This window comes from Arvicola amphibius, chromosome 13 (assembly GCF_903992535.2).
Source record: "Arvicola amphibius chromosome 13, mArvAmp1.2, whole genome shotgun sequence".
Classification (NCBI taxonomy): domain Eukaryota; kingdom Metazoa; phylum Chordata; class Mammalia; order Rodentia; family Cricetidae; genus Arvicola; species Arvicola amphibius.
In genome coordinates, this window is record NC_052059.1 from 72,999,027 (window position 1) to 73,026,272 (window position 27,246).

The 27,246-nt window shown below is 43.9% G+C and overlaps 1 pseudogene; it reads left to right on the top strand.

The window, feature by feature from the left end:
* The first annotated feature begins 1,494 nt into the window (after positions 1-1,494).
* LOC119800310 lies at positions 1,495-2,399 on the top strand (annotated as a pseudogene).
* The last annotated feature ends 24,847 nt before the right edge of the window (positions 2,400-27,246 follow it).

Sequence of the window (27,246 nt, forward strand, 5' to 3'; positions counted from 1 at the left end):
CATCCATCAATGGCCGCTGTTTGCCCATCCAGGGGAACAGACTCATCATTTTTGCTACATAACCTTTTCTCTCTCAGGACTTTTTCTAGTGTTTTTCTCCTCCGAATCACCCCCTTATTCCTTAGTCTTAATTCCACTTCCTTTTGGAGTCTCCCATTCTTGTTGCTGACTCTCCTCCCCTCACTTAGCAGGAGCCAGACTTGATGGTACTTTTTGGACCTCTGAGAGAAGATTGAACGACTTGGAAGAGAGAATGAGTGGCCTTCTCCACAACCAGCACTCACACCCTCTTCCCTCCTTAGACTGGTCTGTGTCAACTTTTGGTAACGGTCCCTCCCCACATTAAGGGTTCAGATGCCAAAGCCTGTCCTCAGATCCATGCCCACCACTTAGATCCATCCTTGAACCTAGCTAAGGCACCCAGGGAAGAGACTCTAGTTGTCCACACTGGGATGCATGTTTCACCCCGAGCCATTGACTGCTGAGAAGATGAAGCAATGTGATGGGTCTCATGGGTCCACCTGCCCCATCAAGAGGAAGGAAGAGGGGATGCCAAGCAAGGAAAGGGTAACTGCACTGCAGATATAAAGATGGCCAGACATCCTAGCACCAGCGACACGTGTGAGTCAGTCTGAGTGCTGTGTCTTAGTTACTTTTCTATTACTGTGAAGAGACACCATGAATAAGGCAGCTTATAGAAGAAAGTGTTTATTAGGGACTTGATTACAGTATCAGGATAAGTCTATGATCATCATGGCTGAGAGCATGACAGCAGGCACACATGGCAGCAGGCACACAGACATGGTGCTGGAGCAGCTGAGCACATGGGAGCAGGCACACAGACATGGTGCTGGAGCAGCAGGCACACAGACATGGTGCTGGAGCAGCAGGCACACAGACATGGTGCTGGAGCAGCTGAGAGCATGGCAGCAGGCACACAGACATGGCACTGGAGCAGTAGCTGAGAATTTACATCTGGTACACAAGCATGAGGCAGAGAAAGAGATCTGACTGGGAATGGCTAGGATTTTAGAACCTCAAAGTCCACCCCAGTGACACACCTCCTCCAATAAGGCCACACCTCCTAATCCTTCCCAGATAGTTCCACCAACTGGAAACCAAGCATTCAAATATATGTGCCTATGGGGCCATTCCCACTCAGATCACCACAGTATGGAAGCAGTAGATTCAACATTAGTAAATGTGCCCCACAGAAGATTGCCTCAAGAGAATGATGTGTTTAAAGCATGGTGTGTATAAATCAGAATTGTTTCTTATACAAAAGTTTCCAATGTGGTAGCTCTAGCTGAGCTCTGATCAGTGTTCCCCATCCAATACTGGGCAGAAGAAACCAGGAAGGAGTTGGGTACTCCATCAACATATCTGCCACACACCATTCTGGGGATAATGACAGTGCTGATCAAGATGAACAAGATCACTTTCTGCCCTGCCCCGGGACGGGTCCATACGTTGTTCTTGGTTCCCGACGTAACTTAAAGGGAAACTTACACAATGTCTGGAGCCCTTGATGTCCTGCAGATGAAGGAGGAGGATGTCCTCAAATTCCTCGCTGCAGGCACCCACTTAGGTGGCACCAACCTTGACTTTCAGATGGAGCAGTACATCTACAAATGGGAAAGCAACGGCATCTACATCATCAATCTGAAGAGGACCTGGGAGAAGCTGTTGCTTGCAGCTCGGGCTATTGTTGCCATTGAGAACCCTGTTGATGTCAGCGTCATCTCCTCCAGGAACACTGGGCAGAGAGCCGTGCTGAAGTTTGCTGTCGCCACGGGAGCCACTCCGATTGCTGGCTGTTTCACCCCAGGGACTTTTACTAACCAGATCCAGGCAGCCTTTAGGGAGCCACGGCTTCTAGTGGTGACTGATCCCAGGGCTGACCACCAGCCCCTCACAGAGGCGTCTTACGTGAACCTGCCCACCATTGCCCTGTGTAACACAGACTCACCTCTGCGCTACGTGGACATCGCCATCCCATGCAACACCAAGGGAGCTCACTCGGTGGGCCTGATGTGGTGGATGCTGGCCCGGGAAGTACTCCGCATGTGTGGCACTATCTCCCGTGAGCACCCATAGGAAGTTATGCCTGGTTTTTACTTCCACAGAGATCCAGAGGAGACTGAGAAGGAAGAACAAGCTGGGCTGAGAAGGCCCTGACCAAGGAGGAATTTCAGGGCGAATGGACTACAGCAGCTCCTGAGTTCACTGCTGTTCAGCCAGAGGTGGCTGACTGGTCTGAGGGTGTGCAGGTGCCCTCGGTGCCCATCCATCAGTTCCCTACTCAAGACTGGAGTGCCCAGCCAGCCACTGAGGATTGGTCAGCAGCTCCCACAGTGCAGGCCACAGAGTGGGTTGGAGCCACCACTGAGTGGTCCTGAGCTCCTCTGCAGACACCTGAGCAAAGGGAAAAAAGGTGGAAGGAAAATAAAGTTCCTACAAACTGGAAAAAAAAAAAAAAGATGAACAAGATCTTTTCCCCTCATGCTGCCTCAAGGCTCATCAGATGCTGGGCACTGGCTGACACGTAGGAAGTGCCCAGTTTGCGTGAGCGTGTCTGGATTTTGGAACCCAGAGCTATGAGACGAGCTCACTAGTAAGGCTGTGTGTTCCAGAGTGCCATGCTGTCTTCTATTCCCTGGGGGATACTCAAACTATCAGTTCCCCCGGTGTGACAGCAACGAACTGACCTCGTTTCCATCAGCATTGGTTGAGTGCTGAAGCTTGCCTTCTGTGTTGTGAGTGGTCTACATGTTTCTGCTTGGAGAAAGGGCTGACATGAATCCCTGTGATAACACAGGACGCTTTTCCACAGGGAGGTGGGTTAGGATCGGGGGACGTTTTCAGATTTTGACTGAAAGGATGGGGGTCTACACGAGTACCACATACATAAATGTTGCTCATATAAAATATAATTTTCTTACTTCCAGGGACCCAGGTTTTCTCTGTGCCCTGTCTGAAAAGGGAACTGCGGGGAACCATGCGGCTATCTGAGTGCCTGGACAGCGGGGAACCATGCGGCTAGCCGAGTGCCTGGACAGCGCGCCAACCCAGGAGACCCAGCGGAAGGCAACTCAGCTACTGGTGGGCCCCAGCCCTATGTCTGCATTGTGATCACAGACCTCTGGCCATATTGCTCAAACTGTTTCCATGGCCATTGCTGCGCTGGAAGCCGGGTTCTAAACTAGTTCACGGGATGGGGGTGGGGGGCGGTGGATCAGTAGAGTGTTTGCTGTGTAAATATGGGGACCTGAGTTTGATCCCCAAAACCCACAAGAAAATCTGGGCACAGTGGGGTGTTCCTATAACCCTACTACTAGAGACAGGGAGGTCCCAGAGTCTCTTGGGCTATTGGATTTAGCCGACTGGTAAGTCCCAGGCTCAGTGAGAGACTGTTTCAAAAAATAAAGCAGGAAAGTATTTAAGGAAGACACCTCACACTGACCTCTGACCTTCACAAGCACTCCCTCCCCAGACACTGTGTCACAGGTCCTGAGGGTTGGAAATTTAGACAGGACATAGTAGATTGTTTTGTTTTTGAGGTCTCACTTGGACCAAATTAGAGAGCAGGAGAAACTCCATGGATCGGCCTGGGATCATCTGGAAAAGTCTTCATTTGCTTATTTTCTTTCTTTTTATATTATTTATTTATTTATTTTTTTGAGACAGGCTCCTGGAACTTACTCTGTAGACCAGGCTGGCCTTGAATTCACAGATCTATCTGCCTCTGCCTCCCAAGTGCAGGGATTAAAAGCATATACCACCACCTCCTGACTTATTTGCTTATTTTCAATTGTTTTAAAATATGACAAAATACACATAACAAAATTTGCTATTGTGATAATTTCTGTGTGAGAGTAAATGACATGTTTGTGTGCACAAATATGCTAAGCAGAGGTGGACATCGGTTTCTACCTTTGATATAGATATGAATAATTTGCATTGGTATAAATCTTGACTTATGGATACAAATTTAAGGCCAATTTTGTTATACGTATATATATTTCTGATCTTGATTAAGGTTTTGTGATTGTGTAGTTCATTTTAAAATGTAATGTATAATTAGAAAATATAGATTGTTAATGGATAATCATCGATAATAGTCAAGCTTGTAGTCATGTTAGTTAGATTTTCTAAATATATAGAGATATATTTCAATTAGATAGGTATTCTTCATATCTTTCAAAGACTACAGAATATGGCATTTAAAATGTTTTAATAATTTAGGGCTTTTCATAATAATGAGACACGTCTGCTCCTGGCAGCACCAATCTACTTCAAGAGGCATCGAAGAGGCTCCTTATGGAGTTGGTTAGTCATTTGGGCAAGAAACTGTTCTTGCCTGGACTGATGCATAAACTGGACATAAGAACCCACAGAGAGAGGACTGCTAAACTTTCCTAAAAGTGAGATGATCCTTTGGGGTTCCTGTTTCATAAAAGAGTCTGTAAGACATTCTGCAGGACACAGAAAAAAGTGACTGAACTGTCTTTAAAATTTCCTGCTTCATGGAAATGTCTGCTGGACACTATGGGCCTGTAGGCTGAAGATGGATGCCCCAAAGGTACAGAAGAACTTTGGGTGACTGTCCAGGCAGTGAGATGTCTCTGTCATTTCTAGAGTTTTGGAAGTTTCTTACTTCTTGTATACTTAGGTAATATTATATCCTTCTGAAGTCTTTGATAGAGTTTAAGAAAGTAGATATAAATATTATAATTGTAATTGTTGCTTAAAAACTGTTTTGTTATATGTAATTTTACTATGTTAAAATTAAAGCCTTCCTTTTTGCTTAAACAGAAAAAGGGGAAATGGTGTAGGAGGTTCTTCTGTCTATGTGTTGCTTTCATTGGTTGAATAAAAAAACTGCCTTGGCCTTTTGATAGGGCAGAAATTAGGTAGGTGGAGTATATTGAACTGAATGCTGGGAAGAAGGGCAGTGTGGCAGATGCCATGAAGCTCCTGCCTGAGACTGACGCTAGTTAGAATCTTTCCCAGTAAGCCATGACCTTGTGGTGTTATACAGATTATTAGAAATGGGTTGAATCAAGATGTGAGAGTTAGCCAATAATAGGCTAGAGATAATGGGCCAGGCAGTAATTTAATTAATACAATTTCTGTGTGATTATTTCAGTGGTAAGCTAGCCAGGACGAAAAGCAGGCCTGCCCACTCCTCCTGTAACATACCCTTGCCACGGTCTGCCTTATTCTTTTGAGCCAAGTTTCTTCTCTGTAGCTGGGGCTCACTGATTAAACCAGAGCCTGAGCTCTGAGGAGCTTCCTGTGTCTGCATCCTCAGGCCTGGGAAAGCAGGCACGTGCTCCAGCCTTCTCATGTCTGTGAAACAGACACTGTACTGACTGAACCACCTCCTCAGCCCAGCTGTGACCATTTGTGAGTACACAACACATTTCATGCTATGTAGCTGCCCGCAGCAGCCTCTCTATCACTCCTTTTATTTTGCAAAGCGGAAGCTCTGAACCCTGGAACACTGACACCCTGCTCCCTCCTTTCCCCAGTTCCCAGTTATCATTCTACTCCTCCGTGTTTTGGCAATTCTAGAAACCTCAGAAAAGTATACTATGCTATTATCTTCCCTTGAACGGCTTGGTGCACTTAAAGAGAAGTATTTAGTCCACACGATGACATGCATTGTGATTCATTTTTAAGGTGATATAATATTCCGGTGTGTGTATGTTTAACCATTCATCTGTTGGCAGGTACTTGTGCTATTTCCATGTTATAGTCACCATGAGTAGATTATTAATTTTTAAGTTACATGTATTTATTGTATGTATGGACATGTGTGCCATGGTATATGTGTGGAAGTCACAGCTCTCTCCTTCCAGCCACCACGTGGGTCCCAGGGCTTCCATGAGGGCCATCAGGCTTGGCTGCAGGCAGCTTCCCTACTGACTCTTGCCAGCTCTGGTTGCGCTGCTGCTGGGACTTAGTGTCCACTCGCTTTGGGGGCCTGATGTCCCAAATGTAGGCCAGGATCTTGGCTTGTTTGGGGTGGGGGTGGACACTTCCGCAGGTCCCTCCATGGGAACACTCCTGTGTGTCAGTTTGGCCTTTCTCACACCATGGTGGCTGGGTTCTAGGAGTAAGTATTCCCAGAGAGCTCTTTGAATTCAGCCTTGGAAGTCATCTGGTGTCACTTCTGCCATGTTCTGTGTGAACGTGGTTAGCATCTCCGTTAATGAGAACCAGCATGAAGACGGGCCCATTCCTCCTCATGGGGGAGAGACAGGCAGGCTGTACAGAGTGGACGTGTGTGGGCTGGGAGGAGGTACTGTCGTCATAGTCTGAAATGTAACCAGTCATGTTGGAAAAATCCCCTGAGCACAGCTGTGCCAGGAAGGTGAGGGGGCTGTTAACATCCACTGCAGAGGGACAACGGAGGCCGCAGTGCCCCGAACTGAAAACATCCACTCAATGTAGGGGCTCATTTCCATGACATCCATCTAGGCTCTGCTTGAGTGTCTGCAATGACGTGGAGCTCAGTATTGTTTGAAGAGCTGGTTCCCGTTCTGCGTGGTTGGAATGTCAGGAAACCCTTAGGACGAGAGGAACGCTAACTTTCCTGCAAGATCTCCCTGGCTCTTACTCAAGATCTCCCTTGAGTAAGGAGGAGCAAGGATGAAAGAAGACAGAAGGAAGCTGAGTACTAGCTGGGTCTGGAGGGTTCCCAGTCATCCCATGGGAAGCCAGCTCACACGGGGCCCCTAGAATCCAGTCCAGATGCTGATGGAATTGGCCTCCCTGTTCCTCAAAGGCCAGATGGCCTCTCTTCAGCACCTCCGCCTGTGCTATGGTTTCTCAGAATTCTCTGGACGTTCCTAGTCCTCAGCAGGGATTCTCTCTTGCCCTCAGTAAAAACTCTGACACACAGCAGGCTTGTTTGTTTTCCTTCCTTTTAGAAATAGTGTTAACCTATCAATTCAGACTGCTTGGGAACTTGCCACCTTCCTGCCTCAGCCTTCTGAGTACTAAATTTCAAACATGTACCATACTACTCCTTCTTCCTCTCCTCGCCTGCCCCTTTCTGTTTATCTGCCTCTCTTTCCCTCTCCTCTTTCCCCTTCCATTGCCTTTTCTTTTACTTCTCACACCTCTCCCCCTTCCTCAGGACTGTTTAGTTATTTGTATGTATGTATTATATGTTTGAGTGTTCTGCACATATACCTACATGCCAGAAGAGGGTTTTAGACCCTATTATAGATGGTTGTGAGCCACCACATGGTGGCTGGAAATTGAACCCAGGTCCTCTGGAAGATCAGCTCTTCCACCTCTACAGTCCTTCTCAGGGTTCTTAAGATGACCCCATTTGAATGTGACACTCCCTGATTCACCATTTTATTATTATGTCTTTCAGAAGCGACATCATACAAGAGTGGCTTACATGAAGCTTACAGTTAATTAAAGCTCCCAGGTGTTTTCCACTTCCCTGCTGCATGAGGTCTCGCGTGTGACCCAGGGTTTTGTGATCAGAACAGAACTGGGGTGAGGACAAAGACCCTGAAGTCCACTGCCCCCCGAAAAGAGTGTTTAAGATAAAATCTGGCTGCTGGGCATGCTTAGCTACTTGGGAAGCTGAGGCAGGAGAATTACTTGAACCTAGGAGTTTGCGACCAGCCTGAAAAGCACAGTGAACCCCTGTCTCGAGGATGGAGGGGGAGTGTTATCTGAAGAGCAGGATCAGATGGAGGGTCAGCTTGTTGGGAAAGAATATTCTTGGTGTCACACAAAGAAACACCTGAATAAAGCAAAATTAAATAAACTGGTAAGGCTTTTTTTTTTAATTAAAAAAATTTTAAATGGTGTGCCATGACCCAAACTTGGCTAGCAAGAAGCCCACATGTCTTATATTCATAAGGAGAAGCATGGTTGTTCCTCATTGGCTGAGGTTCAGTTTCATAATTTATTTCAGATTGGCTAATTTGGAAAGCAGCGTGAAAGAAATGAAGGGAAGGGGCAAGGGGTGCTGGCCACTTGGGGGAGAAGTTCAGGAATACAACAGGGCTTTGTGTAAATGCAATTTTTATAGTGGGGGAGATTAAAATATCTACATAAAAGTTTTATAAGACTGGGGGCTGTTTAAAAGATTTGCATAAAAGTTTTATAAGCTAGAGGAGATTAAAGATTTTCATGAAAGTTTTACAAGGCATGGGATATTGGCCCTTGGTGGGTAGAAAAAAAATCTTTTCACACAAACTTGTGCTTGGCTTCTTGTTGGGATGGTATGGGGGGTGGGTCAGGTGGCTTTGTTCAGAGGCTGAGATGACCACCGCTTATTCCGGCCTTTCTTGACTGGGAGGGGAAAAATGAGATTGAGAAGGCCTATTTTAGAGGTTCTCAGCAATCCATCACTCAGGCTAGATCTGGGAGCGTCTAGATGCAGGTATGCAGGTGTGCAGGTGTGCAGGTGTGCAGGTGTGCAGACCGGGCAGGAATGGTGGAAGGTGGGCCTTACAGGAGAGGACTGTGTGGAGCCTTCTCTACTCTGTGCTCCAGTGGTCTTATTTACGTTCAGTTACCATGGAACTAAAAAAAGGAATAATTTATTAATGATAGAGGAAGCCTCCTAAAACCAGCCTGGCCCCCAAACTCTTGTATGAAGACTTTCTCAGCTCACAAGAAACTAAATCACTTTTCAGCTGAGTAGGGAATGCTTTGGCTTGCCATCTAGGAAGGGCTGGTATGAAGCAGGCTCCAGCACTGACGAAGACCAGGTCCCTGGGACCCATCTCCAGAGGGCTTTACTGTAGGCCTCATTTGTGCTAGTGTAGATGGGTTTCTTGCGGGCAGTAGCTGTGGCACTGAAAGCTCTGGAAGGCTTAGCCTTGCAATACTCCATCCCAAAGCCCTGAACACGGGCTGAGGAGCTTCTGATGGAGTACTTGCTTAGCGTGCATGAAGTCATGGCCTGGGACTGGGTATGGTGATGTGTAGTTGGCTGGGTGGTTTCACTCTTTACTCTCTGTTTACTCTTTTGGGGCCTGCCACCCAGCTCCCCAATAAATCACATGGAATCTTGTTCTTTCTTATGAATGCCCAACCTGGATTTTGTCAGTTCTTTGTTTTGTTTTGTTTTTGAGACAGGGTTTCTCAGTAGCTGTGGAGCCAATCCTGGAACTCGCTCTGTAGACCAGGCTGGCTTCAAACTCCCAAGTGCTGGAATTAAAGGCGTGTACCACCACCTCCTGGCCAGTTTTATTTTTTTAACTTAAATTATTCCATCTACCGTTTGCCTCTGGTCTTTTACCTTTCTTTATTTCTGTAAATCTTTTCTTTCCTTCTTATTCCAAGTCTAGCTGTGTGGTCAGGTGGCTGGCCCCTTCTTTTTTCCTCCTTTCTCTCGTCAATTCACTCCTCCCAGATTCCTCTTCCTATTTATTCTCTCTGCCTGCCAACTCCATTATCCTTTCTTTTTCCTTGCTTTGGCTGTTCAGCTCTTTATTAGATCAATCAGGTATTTTTAGACAGGCAAGTAACACGGCTTCACAGAGTTAAACAAATACAACATAAAAGAATGCAACATATCTTTGCATCATTAAACAAATGTTCCACAGCATAACCAAATGTAACACACCTCCAAATAATATTCCACAAGAGTGATAGGTGCCTGTGATCTCAGCACTCTGGAGGAAGAGGTAGGAGATCCAGAAGTTCAAGGTCAACCCATCCCCATCAGGGTTTCTCTGTGTGACAACCCTGGCTGTCCTGGAACTCACTTTGTAGACCAGGCTGGCCTTGAACTCACAGAGATTCATGCACCTTTGCCCACTGAGTGCCAGGATTTAGGGTGTAAACCACCATGACCAGGCAAGGTCAATCTTGAACAAAAGATACAGGAGACTTTGTCTCAAATAACAATGACAAAACAAATACTTGAAGGGATTGAAAAGCATGCCTCTCAGAATCAGTCTATAAAACTCTAGAGGTTTACGACTTGCTTTGCACAAGTCATGTGATTATCTATGGGTCAATCATTTTGGTAGGAGGTTGAGATAAAATGACTGACTAGGCCCAAATCATATGTCCAGTGATCACCGTCATGTCAGGGCTAAAAAACCAAAACAACAACAACAGAAACAAAGCCATGAAACCAGGCATTAGGACAGTATCAGGCAAATAAGACTTGAAGCTCCATGGTCTCTTCCGGGATCTACCCGGCACAGCATACACACCTCTCTCCCCGACCTCCTCATTCTCCTGCTTGTCCGTAAGCACCAGCCTTTGCTTAACTTCTCAGCATTTATGTATATGGCTCAAAATGGCGTCCCCAACCCCAGACACCACACAACTTTTAGGAACCCAATCCTCGCTATGGCTAAGTTCCTATTTCAAGGAAGAGAGACCCCAACTGGCTGCAGAGATGGGCACTACTCTCTATATACTGTTACTAATTTTGTTCTGTTGGAGATGGAGAGATGGGTGTTAAATAAATGCTGGACTGGACATCAGTGGTAAAGGATATTGTTACAGGCCTGGAAGATTAGTGTCTAAAAGAAGGGGCTGAGGCTGGGGCAGGTATTGCAGAGTGAGGTAGCCTGCTAGTAGCAGTAGTGACTCAGAGGACTACAAGGTATCTTGTTGTCACGTCCTCACGTAGCTTGTCTAATTTGACAAGCAAGACATTCCTGGGGCTGAAGGTCATAGGGTATCATAGGAGGGTGAAGCCAGTGACTGCTGCTGGTTGAACAGCACTGACCTCCGAGGAGGCAGAGAACAAGGGCAAAGGCATTCTGCAGGGCAGAGTAGAGGGGTTCAGGCACTGGTCCCTCTGTCTCCTCCACAAACCCCACTCTGCTCAGATGACCCTGAAAGACCTTGTCTTCTCCAGTCACTGTCTGGCTTGTGTATAGGCTATCAGCTGTTTTCATGACTTTTTTGAAAGTCAAGAAGTTTAGCCCCTGCTAAAAAGCGAAAAATGGGGATACACATAAACAAAAATCACTTCCTTTCCCTCTAAGCTCCAAGGTTAAAAGCAGGCCAATAGCCCTCTGGACGCGGAGACAACAAACACATGAAGGCTTCTGGCAGGGACTTCCGCTTTTATTTTATGGTCTAGGAACAGTCTAGACTTGCCCAAGGCCTCCAAACTGTGACTGGGATGAAGTTTCTGTCTGCCAGTCCCTGGATCACACCCCAGTGGGGAGTTGGCTTGGCCAGTCTCTGTGTGTAAGGTGGGGGACACCCCACCTTACAGAGAGAATAGAGACCGGTCCTAGGGATTCCTGCATTCAAACCAAGTCCTGAGAGAGGCTGAGAAGCCTCCAGCATCATCAGTGGGGGCAGAAGGTCCATCCAGAGTCTTATCTGGACAGACACCCTTTCCTGCTGGAGGAAAAGGAAGAGAGATTTGTTTCTTTGCTGTTTCTTCCCTTTCAGACAGATCAGGATTCAGATGGCCCCAGATAAATCCAGCTGACAAAGGGACCATGAAAGGGGCCCACAGGGAGCGGGGGCTTGGGGTCATTGGCCCCAAGCGCCTGGCTTTGGATTTTGATACAATTTCCAACACACAGTGATTTGTACTCATTCTCTGCCCTGAAAGCCATAATTACCAGTGCTGTAAGCTCAAAGCCTCCGCCCTTCTTGTCACCACTGTGGTGTCTCCTCGGTGTCACTCACGGTCTGCCTCACTCAGACCTCACTTGACCTTCGAGAGGCCCTGAAGGGCAGAGGCCCAGGAGGAGGGGTCCTGAGGAAGGAAGAGTGGGCCCGGTAAGGAGGACAGAGGGGTGGCTGGGCGGAAGAGGAGGGAGCCGGGGAGGCGGGTGAGGGCCATGGCGAGGGCCCCTTGTCAGGGTTCTATCTGCATGATGATTGATGCGAGCCTGGGTTTTTCTGTCAGCCTGTCACGGCGCAGGAATGTTTAATGTTCTCATTATTGGTTACGCTGTTGTGTATATTTCTCTGTCAGCACCACGGACCCAGCTGAACTGGCAGAGCACTTCAAAGGCCTGCGGGTCATTCATCATCCCCATGACGCCCAGGCAAACGCTCAGCTTCAGCTCCGCGCCAGGGATTTGTTATGACTTGCAAGCCGGCTGACAGACAGGGCTATGGCAAGGAGGGGACAAGGGCTGCAGAAGGCCTCCTCCAGCCTTTTTTGTCACTCTGGACTCAGGGCAGTGCCTCAGTGCCTCCACGACCAGCCAGGGGTGACCTCCTGCGCACGTGTGTTAGGTCAGGAGTGCAGGGTGAGCCGCAGTGAGGGCTCCCTGGACCCTGAGAATCCACTCCCTGTAGCCCCACTTCCCCGTGGATACATTGTGCTATCCCCCCAAAGTTATTTTGAAGTTGGGTGGTAGTGGTGAGGGGAACCCAAACTTGCAGGGCCAGGGAGGGTGTGGGGGGCAGGGAGAGCCGGGAATATGGGAGCTTTGTTCCCTTTCCCAAGCCTGACATGATTAATCGTTTTCTTCTGATCTAATTTTGGAACATGAAAAACAGCACATTTGTCTTGAAGAAAAATGATGTGCCGAACTGCGCAGATGGAAATTTCGAGCAACGAGAAAGATTAAAGTGAAACCCCACTCCTTAGACCTAATCATGAGTTGTAGATTATTCTGTCGGCCCAGCCAGATGGTAGCTCTGATTCCACAGCCCCTTCTTATATTAATGAATACTAGACTGTTATATTTGACTTAGGTAAGTGAAATGTCTATCAGAGCTAATGGGCTGCCAGCCAGCATAACACATGTTGTACCGCTAAGGGTCCTTGCTGCATTTTTCATGTTTTATACTAATGTAGAACATTTTGTTTCCTACTGGTTTTCATCATTGTCACTGTTTGCTAAATATTTTCACATGGAAAGGGTGGGGGAGGGAGGCAGAGTCAGGAGGAAAAAGAACCCCCCCACCCAAACTTGTGTCCAAAGCTAATTTCCTCCCGTTGGGCTTGGCTATAACTCTGCAAGTAAAACGGTCACCCCCAGCAATGCGTACAGGAACTCAATAGTAACGTGATTAAGTCCCTAGTCAAGAAGACTACTCGCGACTCTGTGTTAACAAACCTAATTATAGCCCTGCAGTGATAAATTGGGCCCAGGTCCTTGCTGCATATCTCCGAGGTCATGTTCAAAGAGCAGTTTGACCATCTCTTGTCCCTGGGGGAGAGAGATGTCCTGGAAGGTATCCCAGGCCCAGTATGGCAGAGGGGCTGTTCCTCCCTAACCCAGTTGTCCTGTCCCTGGGGAGGGTGCAGGCAGCTTTCAGAGAAGGTCAGATTTGTGAGTAAGGGGCTTTGGGCTTTCCTGCAGGAGAGGGGTGTGACATCTCTGCCTTCCCCCACCCCCACAGCAATGGTTCCAGGCAGGCCTCTGAGTTGGTGACTTGCTACTCCCCTGGACCCAGCAGGAGATACCTCAGACCTGCCTTCTTCCCTCAGCCTTCTTGGAACTGCAAAGACCCAGAAAAGCTTGTGGTTAAGAAGGAAATCCACAATTCCTTTTTAAGAAGGCTCCATCCTGGTGAGCCTGGCATCCTGGAGATTGGGAAGTCCTGGAGGTGGAACTGAAAGCAATTTGGGGACAGATGAGATGGGGCTGAGGGACATCTTCAAGGGATGGTGTCCCGAGAAAAGACCGGAAAGAAACCCACAGCTATGGACACCCCAAGAGTCAGCACGAGGTCTTGGCTGGTGATAGGTGCTCTCTCCATCTACTCCAGCCTCTCCAGCCTCATTCCTCACCTGTCCCCAGCTGTGAGCCCCACATTTCTACTTCATGAACATTTTTAGTGTCCCTAGGCTCTTTCAGAACAATGTACTTATGCCCTTTTAATGTCCATCTATCTTCCCCTGGCTTCCTTGTCTGAAACCCTCTGCACACCCCTTCACCACCCAGCTGTGGTGTCTCTAGACCACCGGCATGGTTTGGCCGTGTAACAACCCATACGCTCCTGTGTTGAATACTTGGTGCCCGGCTGGTGGTGCAGTTTTAGGAAGCTCTGGAAACAGGTGATGGAATCTGTCTGGAGGATGTCTGCCACTGTTAAGCATGCCTACAAAGGTGATAGCTGGTCCCTAGATCCATCTTCAGTTTTGCTTCCTGTCCTCCACAAGGTGGGTAGCTTCCTTCTGCACATTCTCCCACTGCCACCATGTTATAGCGAGTCAGTGGGCCCTGAAACACGGACTTGAGTGAGGGAAGGAAGCTGTCTGAAACTGAGCTAAACCAAATCTCCCTTAACTTGTCAGGTAACGAGTCACAGTGACAGAAGAGGAACCAGTAACACCGACGAGACATCAAAGTGGACTTGTTAAACAGTAAGCAACATTTAATGTTTATTATTTGGGAAGCAGAGGTAAGCAGATCTGTTTAGTCTGAGGTGAGTCTAGTTTACACAGCAAGTTCGAGGCTGTCTAGAGTTGTGTGGTGAGACAGTGGCTTAAAAAAAAGCTTATTGTGTTGCCCATATCATTGGACTTGGTGCTCTCTTCTTCTTCTTCTTCTCCTTCTCCTTCTCCTTCTTCTCCTTCTCCTTCTCCTTCTCCTTCTCCTCGCTTCCAGCTTCCCGCTTCCGCTTCTTTCTTCTGCCTCTTCTGCCTCTTCTTCCTCTTCCCTTTTCTCCTCCTCCTCCTCCTCCTCCTCCTCCTCCTCCTCTTCTTCTTCTTCTTCTTCTTCTTCTTCTTCTCTCTTTCTTTTTCTGGAGAAGGTGCAATGTGAAAGTGGACCTGGGAGGAATGAGAAGTGAGTGTGATGGGGTACATTGTATGAAATTCTCAAATAATTAATAAAAATATTATGTTGGGGAAATGCTTATTACCATGAGTTTCATTTTGATATTTTCATGCATGTATATAATGTATTTTGATTTTCTTCACTCCCATCACCCTTTTTATTGCTTACTCCTCCTTATTTCTAAGTGGTCTCCTTATATTTGTTTTCTTTGTGTGTGTGTGTGTGCATGCACGTGTCCCAGTGAATTTCATCAGGGTTCCTTACAGGAGCATGAGTGAGGTTATTTACAGCAGCATGGCTACCTTACAAAAGTTAAGAGCACTTCCTTCTTGTCCTGTGTTCAGTTCCCAGCACCCACGCGGGAGACTCATAGCCATTTAGAACTCCACTTCAGTTTTAAAATGTGTGTGTGTGTGTGTGTGTGTGTGTGTGTGTGTGTGTTTGACACAAGTGCAGCACCCATGGAGGCCAGAAGAGGGAGCTAGATCCCCCAATAAAACCCATCGGGAAATTGTCAAAGTCCATAGGGGACCAGTTGGAAAGACATTACACCACTGAAGTAAATTGCCTGCCTGAAAATCCTAAGGGAGGGGTGGAGACTCCAGAGTGTCTCTGTGAAGCTACTGCATTTCGGCATATGGTTTCAGAGGGAAAGTGTCCATCGTGGTGGGGAGGCATAGCAACAGGCTGTCAGAAGCCAAGTGACCACTTTTTCATTCACACACAGGAAGCAGAGAGAATGAACAGGAAGTAAGAATAGGTTATGTACCCTCAAGGTCAGTCTCAGATAACCTACTCCATCCACGCCAGGCTGCACCTCCTAAGGTTTCAGAACCTCCCCAAAAGGTGCCACCCACTGGGGTCCAAGTATTCAAATACGTGAGCCTGTGGGGCATTTTTTCATTTAAACCACTACAGCTGCCCTTTATAACTCCTCAGGGTTATACGTCATGAGTCCCTCCCCTCTCCATGGCACGATGTTGACAGGCTCTGTTTTGTTTGGATCTTGTCACAGTCTCTTTGGTTATATCCCTGTGAAACACAAAACCGTGGCACTGAAAACTGCCCGCTTTCCCGTCTTTCCCTGCACTTAGCCCTGTGTTCGTCACACAGTTCATTCCGGAAACTTGCATGGAGCAGCTCCCAGGCGCCAAGTCTCACTTCAGCAGCGGGGACGCAGCTAAGTACAGACTCCCTGCCCTCTGTCGTAGCTCTGTGTGGGGCGTGAATGATAGAGAGATGTCTGTTGTTTAAATAAAGTATGCGTAGTTCTTTCTTGAAGAGCAAGAAGTCGTACAGGCTGACTCTGGAGAAGGGGATTATTCTAAGAAAGACAGAAATCCCACGGGGCCAAGAACAGCTATGTAGCCGGGGCTCTCAGCCTCTGTATCGTGTAACTGGCTCATTCGTTGTCCTTCCCAGTCCTTAAGGCAATTAAAAAACAATAACAACATCAAAAAGCTTCTGAGGTTATGAGATACATATTATATGAGTACAGCTCAACAAATTAACGTAAATCAGAACACGGACAAGGCCCGAACCAGATGCTCCAGTCCCTAATATCACATGAACCTTTTGATTCAGTTCAAAATTTTACTTTTATTTATTTATGTGTGTGTGTGTGTGTCCACCTACAGGGGCCGGAAGAGGGTTATAGATCCCCTAGATCTGGAGTTATAAGTCTTTGTGAGTCTCTCAGGTGGGTGCTGGGAACTGAACACACATCTCTGGATGAGCAGGAAGTACCCTTAACTTCTGCACCATCTTTCCAGCCTCCTTTGCTTTATTTCTTATAAAAACAAAAAACAAAACCTAACTCTAAGTTTTCCCCCACAATTTTTTTCTGTGGCTTTACTTTATAAAAAGTGCAAATGTTAACAAGATCCTTTTGTTCTGAAACAGGATCACAGCAAGTATCTCAGGTTGGTCTAGAATCCATCCTGTGGCCTGTGCTGGTCTTGAACCCTTATCTTCCTGCCTCAGTCTCCTGAATGCCTAGATTAAGGCATGTGCCACCTCATAGACTGGTTTTAGAATATTTCTATTATTCTCCAAAATCCTCTTGAACCCATTTTAAATCATTACTCAGAGTCTACCAACATTAGCCTCAGGCAACCATTTTTTATATTTGATAATTATAAACATAACTCTTTATTGAAAAAGAATTTACATGTTACAAAGTATATGCTTTAAAATACAAAATATAAAATAGCTTTAAAATATAAAATATAAAATAGCTTTAAAATACAAAATATAAAATATTTTCAGTTCTTAGTACATTTGTAAATTTATACAAAATCATCGCTACTTTCCCACCAAAGAGATCCTGTATTCAGCTTGTGTTTACTCCACGTGTCTGTCGTCCTGGGTCTCTAAATCACTGTAACTCGTCATCTCTGGATTACATTTTAAGAAATAGACTCATGATATTTGGTTGAATAAGACTCTTCTTTCATCTTTGTTTAATGTTGGCTCTATCCCTGTCATAACACAGATGAGAACATCATTTGCTTTTACAGACAAATAATATTCCATTGTATGAATTTGCAACATTTCCTTTATCCATTTCTCAACTGATGGACATCTGAGTTGATTTCATTTTGGGGACTGTTCTGAATATTGTTGCTGTGCACAAATTTATGCACAAAATTTTTCATGGATATATTTTTATTTCTCTTTACCAGCTATCTATGCTTGGATTACTAGGTTGCAGACCAATTCTGTTTTAAGGGTTTGATTACAACCCACTCAGAGCTTAATTTTACATTTGTCATGATCTAAGAATTCTATTTGTTTACTTATATTTAGATAAGAATTGTGAATAAAATTTTTTCAGCTTAAACTTTTTTCAAACTTTTTAAAGTAATATTTTATTTTTTTAAGATTACAATATAATTACATCCTTTCTTTTCTTTCTTCCAATTTCTCCCATGTATGCATCGTTTCTCTCAAGTTCATGGCCACTTTTTCTTTAATTGTCATTTTACACACACACACACACACACTTCTAAACACAGTATTACAACTTGTTGTTCTGCATAGCATGACTTATAATGTATGTTTTCAGGGCTGACCATTTGGTATTGGACAACCAATTGGTGTTCTCTTCCCCAGGGAAAGACTTTTTCTCCTGCTCTTATTGTTAAATTGCTTGTAGTTCTTTTTGTTTCGTTTTGTTTTTGTGACAGGGTCTCATTACACAGCTCTGTCTGTCCTGGAACTGACTCTGTAGGCCAGGCTGGACTTGAACTCAGAGAGTTCTGCCTGCTCCTGAGTGCTGGGATTCAAGGCGTGCGCCACTCTGCCTGTCCAGCCTGTAGTTCTTTGTGCAGGTTGAGTCCTCATGAGTGCTCCCTCTTTCACGTTAGCATGCCCATTGGTGTCAACTTTATTCAGTCATGTTGGTGCAACATCGTGGATGTGTGTTCTCTGGCAAGTCTAGAGGACACATAATCTCACAGCAAAGTTCCTGTTTCTCTGGCTTTCCCAACAATCTCTCCTCCCTTTCTTCTGCAACAATCCCTGAGCCTTGGACTTGGGAGTTGTGATGATCTATCAGGTGGGACTTTGTGATTTGATTGGTTGTAGTTTTTTGTTCCTTCTGTTGCAAAGAGAAGTTTCCTTGGTGAGGGGCGAGGATTTACCTGTGGGTATAAGGACTAATATTTAGTGTATAGTTAGGGATTATGCTGGCTTAGTGAGGTGTCATTTGTATGTTCTACTCCAAGATTTAGGACCTCACTACTCCTAGGTAGCTGACTAGCTTTCCAGTACCAGACACGTTATGTCTCTAGTTGAGTGGGCCTTACGTCCAATTAGGGAGCTGTTGCTTACTGTCAAGGTATGCATGCCACTACTGCACACTTAGGGCTGTTGTGCCATGCTGGTCATTGTGGTTTACAGACAACATAGCTGGGTAGGACAGTTGCTTGCTTCCCTCCTTTGGAAGTTTGCATGGTACCTTCTGTACCATGAAAGCTGGTCTACAGGGAGGAAGATTTCAGACCAGATCTAGCTCAGGTCCTTTGGGTCCTGTTTCCAAAGTGCATGCATCTTCAACAATAGGAACTTGCCTTCTATCTCTGGGAGGCAACCCAGGGCAACAGTAATACCTGTGATATTTGGGAATCTTTTGGACAATTCTGACCAGCAAATCAAAACTAGGTTTCTCATGCCTGGTGCTAGGTTCTTGTAAGGTCAGCACAGATGGGAAAATTTCACTGAAACTATATATGTATATCTAGTTACATGTATATAAGTATTTTTAGTAGACAGATAATAGGTTGATTCCTTTGGCCTTTCCAAACATCCATACTACTTATTATTTTCACCTCCTTCCACCTCTGTCACAAATTAAAGCCTCCCCATTTTCCTGTTTCCCCTTTCAGCTCACTTGCACCCTGCTAGTGCTCAGCCCCTCCTCGCAATGGACCCTTTCTTCCTTTCTGTGTTATCCCATGTTATACATTCACATCTGAAGACTTGGAAACATGCACTCTGGCTGGAACTCCCTCCTCACGGTGTAGATCAGCTGCCTGGCCTTGCACTCACAGTGCCTCGCGCACCGACCTCTGCATTGCTGAGGTTACATGTGTGTGCCACCACCATGCCCAACAATATTTTGGGACTCTTGTTAGAAGAGTTATGTTTAAAATTGTTACATGCTAATATATCAACCATTTTAACACCATAAAATGTTCTTTGCCCCTGACAATGTTTCTTACCTTACAGTCTATTTTATCTGACAGTGATGTGGCCATTACAATCCACTTGTAATCCACTTGCTGAGATGTATTTTCTCATCTTTTTGTTTTTGTGTTTCAAGACAGGGTTTTTCTATGGCTTTGGAGCCTGTCCTGTCTCCATCTCCTGTGTGCTGGGGTTAAAGGCATGTGTCACCACCACCCGGTATTTTCTCATTTTTTTATTTTTAAAATCTTATGTCTTGGAATTTATGATATATATCTTGTTGATATTATTTGGTTAGACTTTTCTTTTGAATCCAGCTTTAACAACCTCTGCCTTTTGAATGGAGTTGTTAAGTACATTCCTTTTTAATGTGATTATTGATTTGCTTAGATTTATACTTGGCATTTTTTCTGTTTTAGGTACTTTTTGTTTTTGTGGCCTACTTTCATTACCATATTTTGTATTAGATACTTATATTTTAGCTAAATATTAGAAAAGTAATTCCTCTAGAGTTTTTTGTTATATGATTTTAAGCAATTTTCTTAGACATTGTTCCAGGGATTATGGCTTCATTTAACTTTTCATAATCTATTTTAAAAATATAGCACCTTAATTCTGGAAATATATAGAAATTTAGCTCAGTTAAGTCTAATGGATGAAGTAGGAGAATAACAAACTCAATGCCTTCTTAGGGTACAGAGTAACTTTAAGGAAAAAAAAGGAAAAGGCTTGGAAAGATAGTTTAGTGATAGAGTGAATGCATAGCATATTCAAGACCCTCCTTCATTCCCAGTCCTGAACAAATAAGGAAGGAAAGTGAAGGAAGGCACTTTGCTCGATTATATCTCCCTTTTTCTCTTTTTTTGTACTATTATTTTCATACATATACATGTGTAACATATATTTATTATAAATCCAACAAACAAACTCCATGGGAGCAGGCCTGAGCCAGGGACATCTGTGGGAAGATCCCACAATGCAATCCCAAATGACCTCTGAGATTGCAGAGTGACCCTGAAGAGCCTGGGACAACCTCTGGGAACACTGAGTGATCTCTAGGGTGACTAGAACCATAGCCCTGACTGCACCATGAGAAGCAACCATCTGAGCTTTGGACCCACTGGCACTTGGAAGATTGATCACCAGAGACACAGCCCCAACTACACCAATCAGAGAAAAATATGGTTATTCAAGGTAAGAAAACACTCAACACCACAAAGAGCAATACAATACTAAGAAAAACCAGTGGCTCTACAATGGCAAGACTTGAACACCCCAATATAGATGAAGCAGAAGAAAATGACCTAAAAATAACTTTAGAAGGATGGTTGAGGCACTTAAAGAGGAAATGAAAAATTCTCTCAAAGAAATGGAGGACAATACAAACAAAAAATTGGAAGAAATCAACAAATCCCTTAAAGAAAACCAAGAAAAAGCAATCAAACAGATGAAAGAAATGATTCAAGATTAGAAAATTGAAAAAGAGACAATAAAGAAAAACATAAATTGGTAGAATTCTGGAAACAGAAAATATGGAAAAATGATCAGGAACCACAAATACAAGCATAAACAGCAGAATATAAGAGATGGAAGAGAGAATCTTAAGTGCTGAAGATTCAATAGAAGTAGACTCATCAGTCAATGAAAACAATAAATCTAACAAAAGCTTAACACAAAATATCCAGGAAATATGGGACACCATGAAAAGACCAAACCTAAGAATAATAGGGATAGAATAAGGAGAAGTCCAACTCAAAAGCATAGAAAATATATTAAATAAAATCATAGAAGAAAACTTTCCCAACCTAAAGAAAAATATGCCTATGAAGATACCCTTCACAAAAGCCACAAATAACATAAAATGTCTTGGAGTAACTCTAACCAAACAAGTGGAAGACCTGTATGATGAGAACATTAATCTTTGTTTTTGTTTTTTTTTTGTTTTTTTTTTTTTTTTTTTGGTTTTTCAAGACAGGGTTTCTCTGCAGCTTTTTTAGAGCCTGTCCTGGACCTAGCTCTTGTAGACCAGGCTGGCCTCAAACTCACAGAGATCCGCCTGCCTCTGCCTCCCGAGTGCTGGGATTAAAGGCGTGCGCCACCACCGCCCGGCGAGAACATTAATCTTTGAAGAAAGAAATTGAAGAGAACACCAGAAAGTAGAAAGATCTCCCATGCTCTTGGGTAGGTAGAATTAACATAGTAAACACGACAATCTTACCAAAAGCAGTCTACAGATTCAATGCAATGCTCATTAAAATCCCAGAAAAATTCTTCACAGACCTCAAGAGAACAATGCTCAACTACATATGAAAAAGCAAAAAACCCAGGATAGCCCCAAAAAAATCCTGTTTAATGAAGGAACTTCTGGAGGCATCACAATCCCTGACTTCAAACTCTATTACAGAGCTACAGTACTGAAAACAATCTGGCATTGGCATAAAAACAGATAAGAGTCTTATTCTCAATGGGTGAAAAAAAAAACAGATAAGAGGACCAAATCGAAGATCCAGATATTAATCCACACACTTATGAACACCTGATCTTTGACAAAGAAGCAAAAAATATAAAATAAAAAAGAAAGAATATTCAACAAATGGTGCTGGCATAATTGGATATCAGCATGTAGAAGAATGAAAATAGATTCATATCTCTTGCCATGCATAAAACTCAAATCCAAATGGATCAAAGACCTCCACATAAAACCAACCACACTGCACCTCATAGAAGAGAAAGTGGGAAGTACATTTGAACACATTGTCACAGAAGACTACTTCCTAAATATAACCCCCAGTAGCACAGACACTGAAAGAAACAATTAATAAATGGGGCTTCCTGAAACTGAAAAGCTTCTGTAAAGCAAAGGACATCAGCCAACAAGACAAAATGGCAGCCTGCAGAATGGGAGGAGATCTTCATCAACTCCACGTCAGACAGAGGGCTGATCTCCAAAATACACAAAGAACTCAAGAAATTGGTCATCAAAAGAACAAATAATCCAATAAAAATGAGAAACAGACCTAAACAGAGACCTCTCTCAACAGATAAATCTAAAACGGGTGAAAGACACTTAAGGAAATGCTCAACGTCCTTAGCCATCAGGGAAATGCAAATCAAAACAACTCTGAGATTCCATCTTACATCTGTAAGAATGGCCAAGATCAAAAACACTGATGACAACTTATGCTGGAGAGGTTATGGGGAAAGGGAACATTCCTGCATTGCTGGTGGTAATGCAAGCTGGTACACCCCTATGGATGTCATTGTGGTGATTTCTCAGAAAATTAGGAAACAACCTTCTTCAAGATTCAGCAATACCACTTTTGAGTATATACCCAAAGGATGCTCAATCATAAAAGGACATGTGATCATAGCTAGAAACTGGAAACAACCTAAATGTCCCTCAATTGAAGAACGAATAAGGAAAATGTGGTACATTTACACAATAAAGTACTACATAATAAAACGAAATAATGACATCTTAAAATTTGCAGGCAAATGGATGGATCTAGAAAACATAATATTGAGTGAGATAACCCAGGCCCAGAAAGACAAATATCATATGTACTCACTCATAAGTGGCTTTTAGACATAAAGCAAAGAAAACCAGCCTACAATTCATAACCCCAGAGAACCTAGACAACAATGAGGGCCCTAAGAGATACATACATGGATCTAATCTACATGGGAAGTAGAAAAAGACAAGATCTCCTGAGTAAATTGAGAGTATGGGAACCATGGGAGAGAGTTGAAGGTGAGGAGAGAGGGAGGGAGGAGAGTGGAGAAAAATATATAGCTTAATAAAACAATTAAAAAAATAAATCCAACTAACAATACAGTGTTTTCTTTATTATTTTTATATACTTACACTTTAAAAGAAGCTAAAATGCTGGGTGGTGTGGTAACACATGCCTTTAATCCCAGCACTCGGGAGGCAGAGGCAGGTGAGTTCGAGGTCAAAAGAGCTAATTTCAGAACAGCCAGGACTGTTACACAGAGAAACCCTATTTCAAAAAACAATGACAGCAACAACCGAAGCTGAGAAAAGAAATGAGGGACACACAGCACCTTTATGATCACTCGCATAGCTTTGCTACTTCATTCCTTGCTTTGGGTTTAAATTGTCACCTATGTTACTTCCGCTTAATTTAAAAGATTTTACATTGAAATATTTTTGTTCATTTTTGAGACAGGGTTTCTCTATCAGGTAGCTCTGGTTGTCTTGGAAGCTATGTAGACCAGGCTGGCCTCAAACTCACAGAGATCCACCTGCCTCTGCCTCCTGAGTGCTGTGATTACAGGTGTGTGCCACCATGCCCAGTTTACTTTGAAAATTTTTAGCAGTCATGCTAGCAACAAATATTCGTGGTCTTTATGTATCTGGTAATGTCTTTATTTACTTTCCATGCTAAAAATTATTTTAGCCAGATCTGTGTCCGTCCATTGCTGGCTGACCTTCATTGTTTCTGAGGAGGGGTTATCTGTTCACTGTTCTCTGGGATACACGCGTTCTTGGCCTCTTCTTGTTCCAAGTGTTTTCTTTTTGGTGTGTGTTTTTCTGTGTGTGGGTAATTACCAATTTGGTTACATGGATTCAAGAATAGATCACTTTGTAGCCATTATAATTAGGGTTTATTAAAATGTTTAGGTGAGTAGATTAACATTTTTTCTTCAAAATTTATGTCAATCCCAGCTTTGATATTTTTTTCGCTCTTTCTCAGTGTTATTCTCTCAGGAGAGCAGTGAAACAATGCAGCTCGTCTCCTACACCTCCCAGTTCTACACGCGTGCACAGGCTGTGTTGACCAGGGATGGAGAGGTTCCTTTGGTATTTTTTGCTCCTGTTATGCATACACAGGGTTACTTGGCATCCTAGGATGTATGAGGAATACCCCGTTGCTGTGTGTGGCCGTTTGCATGAGAACGACTCTATGTTTAAACTCCTGGTCACCTGTTGGTGGGCCTGTTTGGGAAGGGTTAGGAGGTAATGTTGGAGGAGGCGTGTTACTAGGGGTGGGCTTTGAGGTTTCAAAAGACCCATGCCATTCCCAGGTAGGTATCACTTCTTCGTGTATGTGGATCAAGAGTTGAGCTCTCGGCTTCTGCTCTAGCGCCACGCCTGTTTGCCTGCTGCCACGCTCCCCTGCCAGGTTGGTCACGGATTCACCCTCTGTGCCTGAAGTCTCTAATTAGATGCCTTCTTTTATAGGTTGCCTCCATTGTAGCATTTTGTCACAGCAATAGGAAAGCACGAAGTTCCTGTAACCCCTCATTAATCCCTGCCAGCTCATCTGCCTGGAGACAAGCTTGTGGCCTTGGGTTAGTAGAGCTCATGAGCTTCGTCACTGAAGTCACTCAGTTGATAAGGATGCAAGTTAAATGTGTCTACCTCGGCACCAGTGATAGAGCTGATAGGTGTAATGTTACCCATACTGGGTGAAATAGTGAGTAGCAATGTACCCACAGTGCTTTTGTCCAAACCTGAGCAGTGTCCATTGATATATTTTCCCCCTGAGTTTTGCACAAGTTTTTTTTAAAGCCCCAGAGTGCTAAAACTAGATTTATGATGATTTCATCCACTTTTATGTCTTCTTTTGGGGAAATGGGTTTTGTAGACATTTTAATCATCATGCTAGAAGTCAGGGACTTGTTTGTTTGACTATCTGAGTTTCTGTCCTTTTCTTTACTGAATACCCATATTCTTTATAATTATGGCTCACATTTATATAGCAAGAAACATGTTCATCTAGATAGGCTTAGGCAAAACTCTTTCTCCAAATCGGTTCATAGATAGTGGCGTGGCTGTGCCTTGAAAGTAGTTGGAAGCCTAGCAGGAGAAGCAATCACATGAACTCAGGACCAAACACGCACCACAGTTTTGCCTATTGTAGTTTCAACCCAGGTCTGACAACTTTACATATACTTGGAAAGTGGCTATGGGCAACATTAGCAACACAGATGAAGACTGGAGAGGACATGAGCCAAAAGGATGAAGATAATGGGCCACAAACCTGTTAGATCCATAGTTACCACATGGTGTGACAATAAAGCTGTTAAGATGGATATGACTGAACTACTCTTGTCTGGTCCCTGCTCTTCTTTGATTCATGCTGCCATTGGCTGACCAGACAAAGTGAGTAAGGGACTGTGATAGTTTGAAAGAAAATGGCCCCTAAAGGGAGTGGCACTATTAGGAGGTGTGGCCTTGTTGGAGGAAGTGTGTCACTGTGGAGGGCTTTGAAGTCTCATATGCTCAAGCCACACCCAGTGTCTCAGACCACTTCCTGTTGCCTGTGAATCAAGATGTAAGAATTCTCAGCTCCTTCTTCATCACCATGTCTGCCTATGTGCTGCCTTGCTTGCTGCCATGGTGATAATGGACAAAAGCTCTGAACTGTGAGTCACTAGTCAATTAAATGTTCTGCTTTATAAGAGTTTCCATGGTCATGGTGTCTCTTCACAGCAAAAGAAACCCTAACTAAGACAGAGCTGTAAGTCTCTGTGTTATTTTCTTCAGGCACACATTCATTTGCTGACACATGCATTCATAGATTCTATGATCAGAATCTCATTATATGGTGTGTTACATACTACAAGTGTTCTTGGGAAGCAAGGCTCATGTGTCCTTAGCATCACAGAACACAGTTCATTATCAAGGACAAAGATCCTCTTACCACAGAGAATGGGAATCTTATAGGCACCTTGGTTTGCTATATTTTGGTCTCTGGGAAGAGAATGTTTTCCTTACCAAGGGAACAGAGCAGCAAAAACAGGATTGTGGAGAAAGTGTTTGAACTACTTGAAATAACTTACTGTGCTTAGAGCCCCAAGCATTTCTGCTTTCAAATTAATCTTGCTAGTTACTAATGTGTGTCATTATTCATTAAAATAGGCCAAGTGAGAATCCCATTTAGTAAAATTGGTTATTAGAGAAAATATGATTTCCAAATGTACAGCAGAAGCTCTGGCAATTGACCTTCATTTAAAAATCCATTGTTTTCTTTCTTTTATTTACATTTGTGGGTTTTTTGTTGTTGTTTTCTTTTGGTTTCCCAAGACAGTGTTTCTATGTATACTTCTGACTCTGTAGACCAGGCTGGCCTTGAACTTACAGAGATCCGAGTACTGGGATGAAAGGTGTGTGCCACTACCAACATATTTACATTTGCTTAGTGTGTATGTTTGTGTGTACATGTGTGTGTACATGTGTGTGTACATGTGTGTATGTGCGCGCTCGTGTGTGTCTGCATGTATGCCAAAGTCAGAGGACAACTTATGGGAGTTGGTTCCCTTGCTCCACCAAGGGTCCTTGGGATTGAACTCCGGTCATCATCAGGCTTGAGAGCGAGCCATCCGGAACCCCTTATTTATTCTCTCTATAAAACATGGGGCCATGTCACCAGCTCAGTAAACACTTGTCACTGTCACAGCTGTTGGTTCTCCCAAACATGCTTATGCCATTCGGACCTATAATTTTAAATACATAATTTATTTAAATATGATACAAACAAAACAGATACAATCCCAAGAAAAAGCAAGCATCTTCTATACTATCAAACGTGAATGCTTAGGGTACACTCAGTGAAGAGATGAACAAATCTACCACAATGAATTGGGAACATGTATGGAAACTAGGGGAGATTAGCGGGGGAAAATATCACAATCCCCAAGTAACTTCTCTAGGAAGCTCTCTGCTTGAAAATTATTTTTAAAATTCTCCCTGTACTTTAAAAATTCCAAAATTAGAACTCACAGAATATTCATGAAAATTTTATTTTTTTTTCTAGAAAAAATATGGAATCTTGAGGGAGGTAAAATGACATTTGATTTAGAAAAATATTGGTGCTGA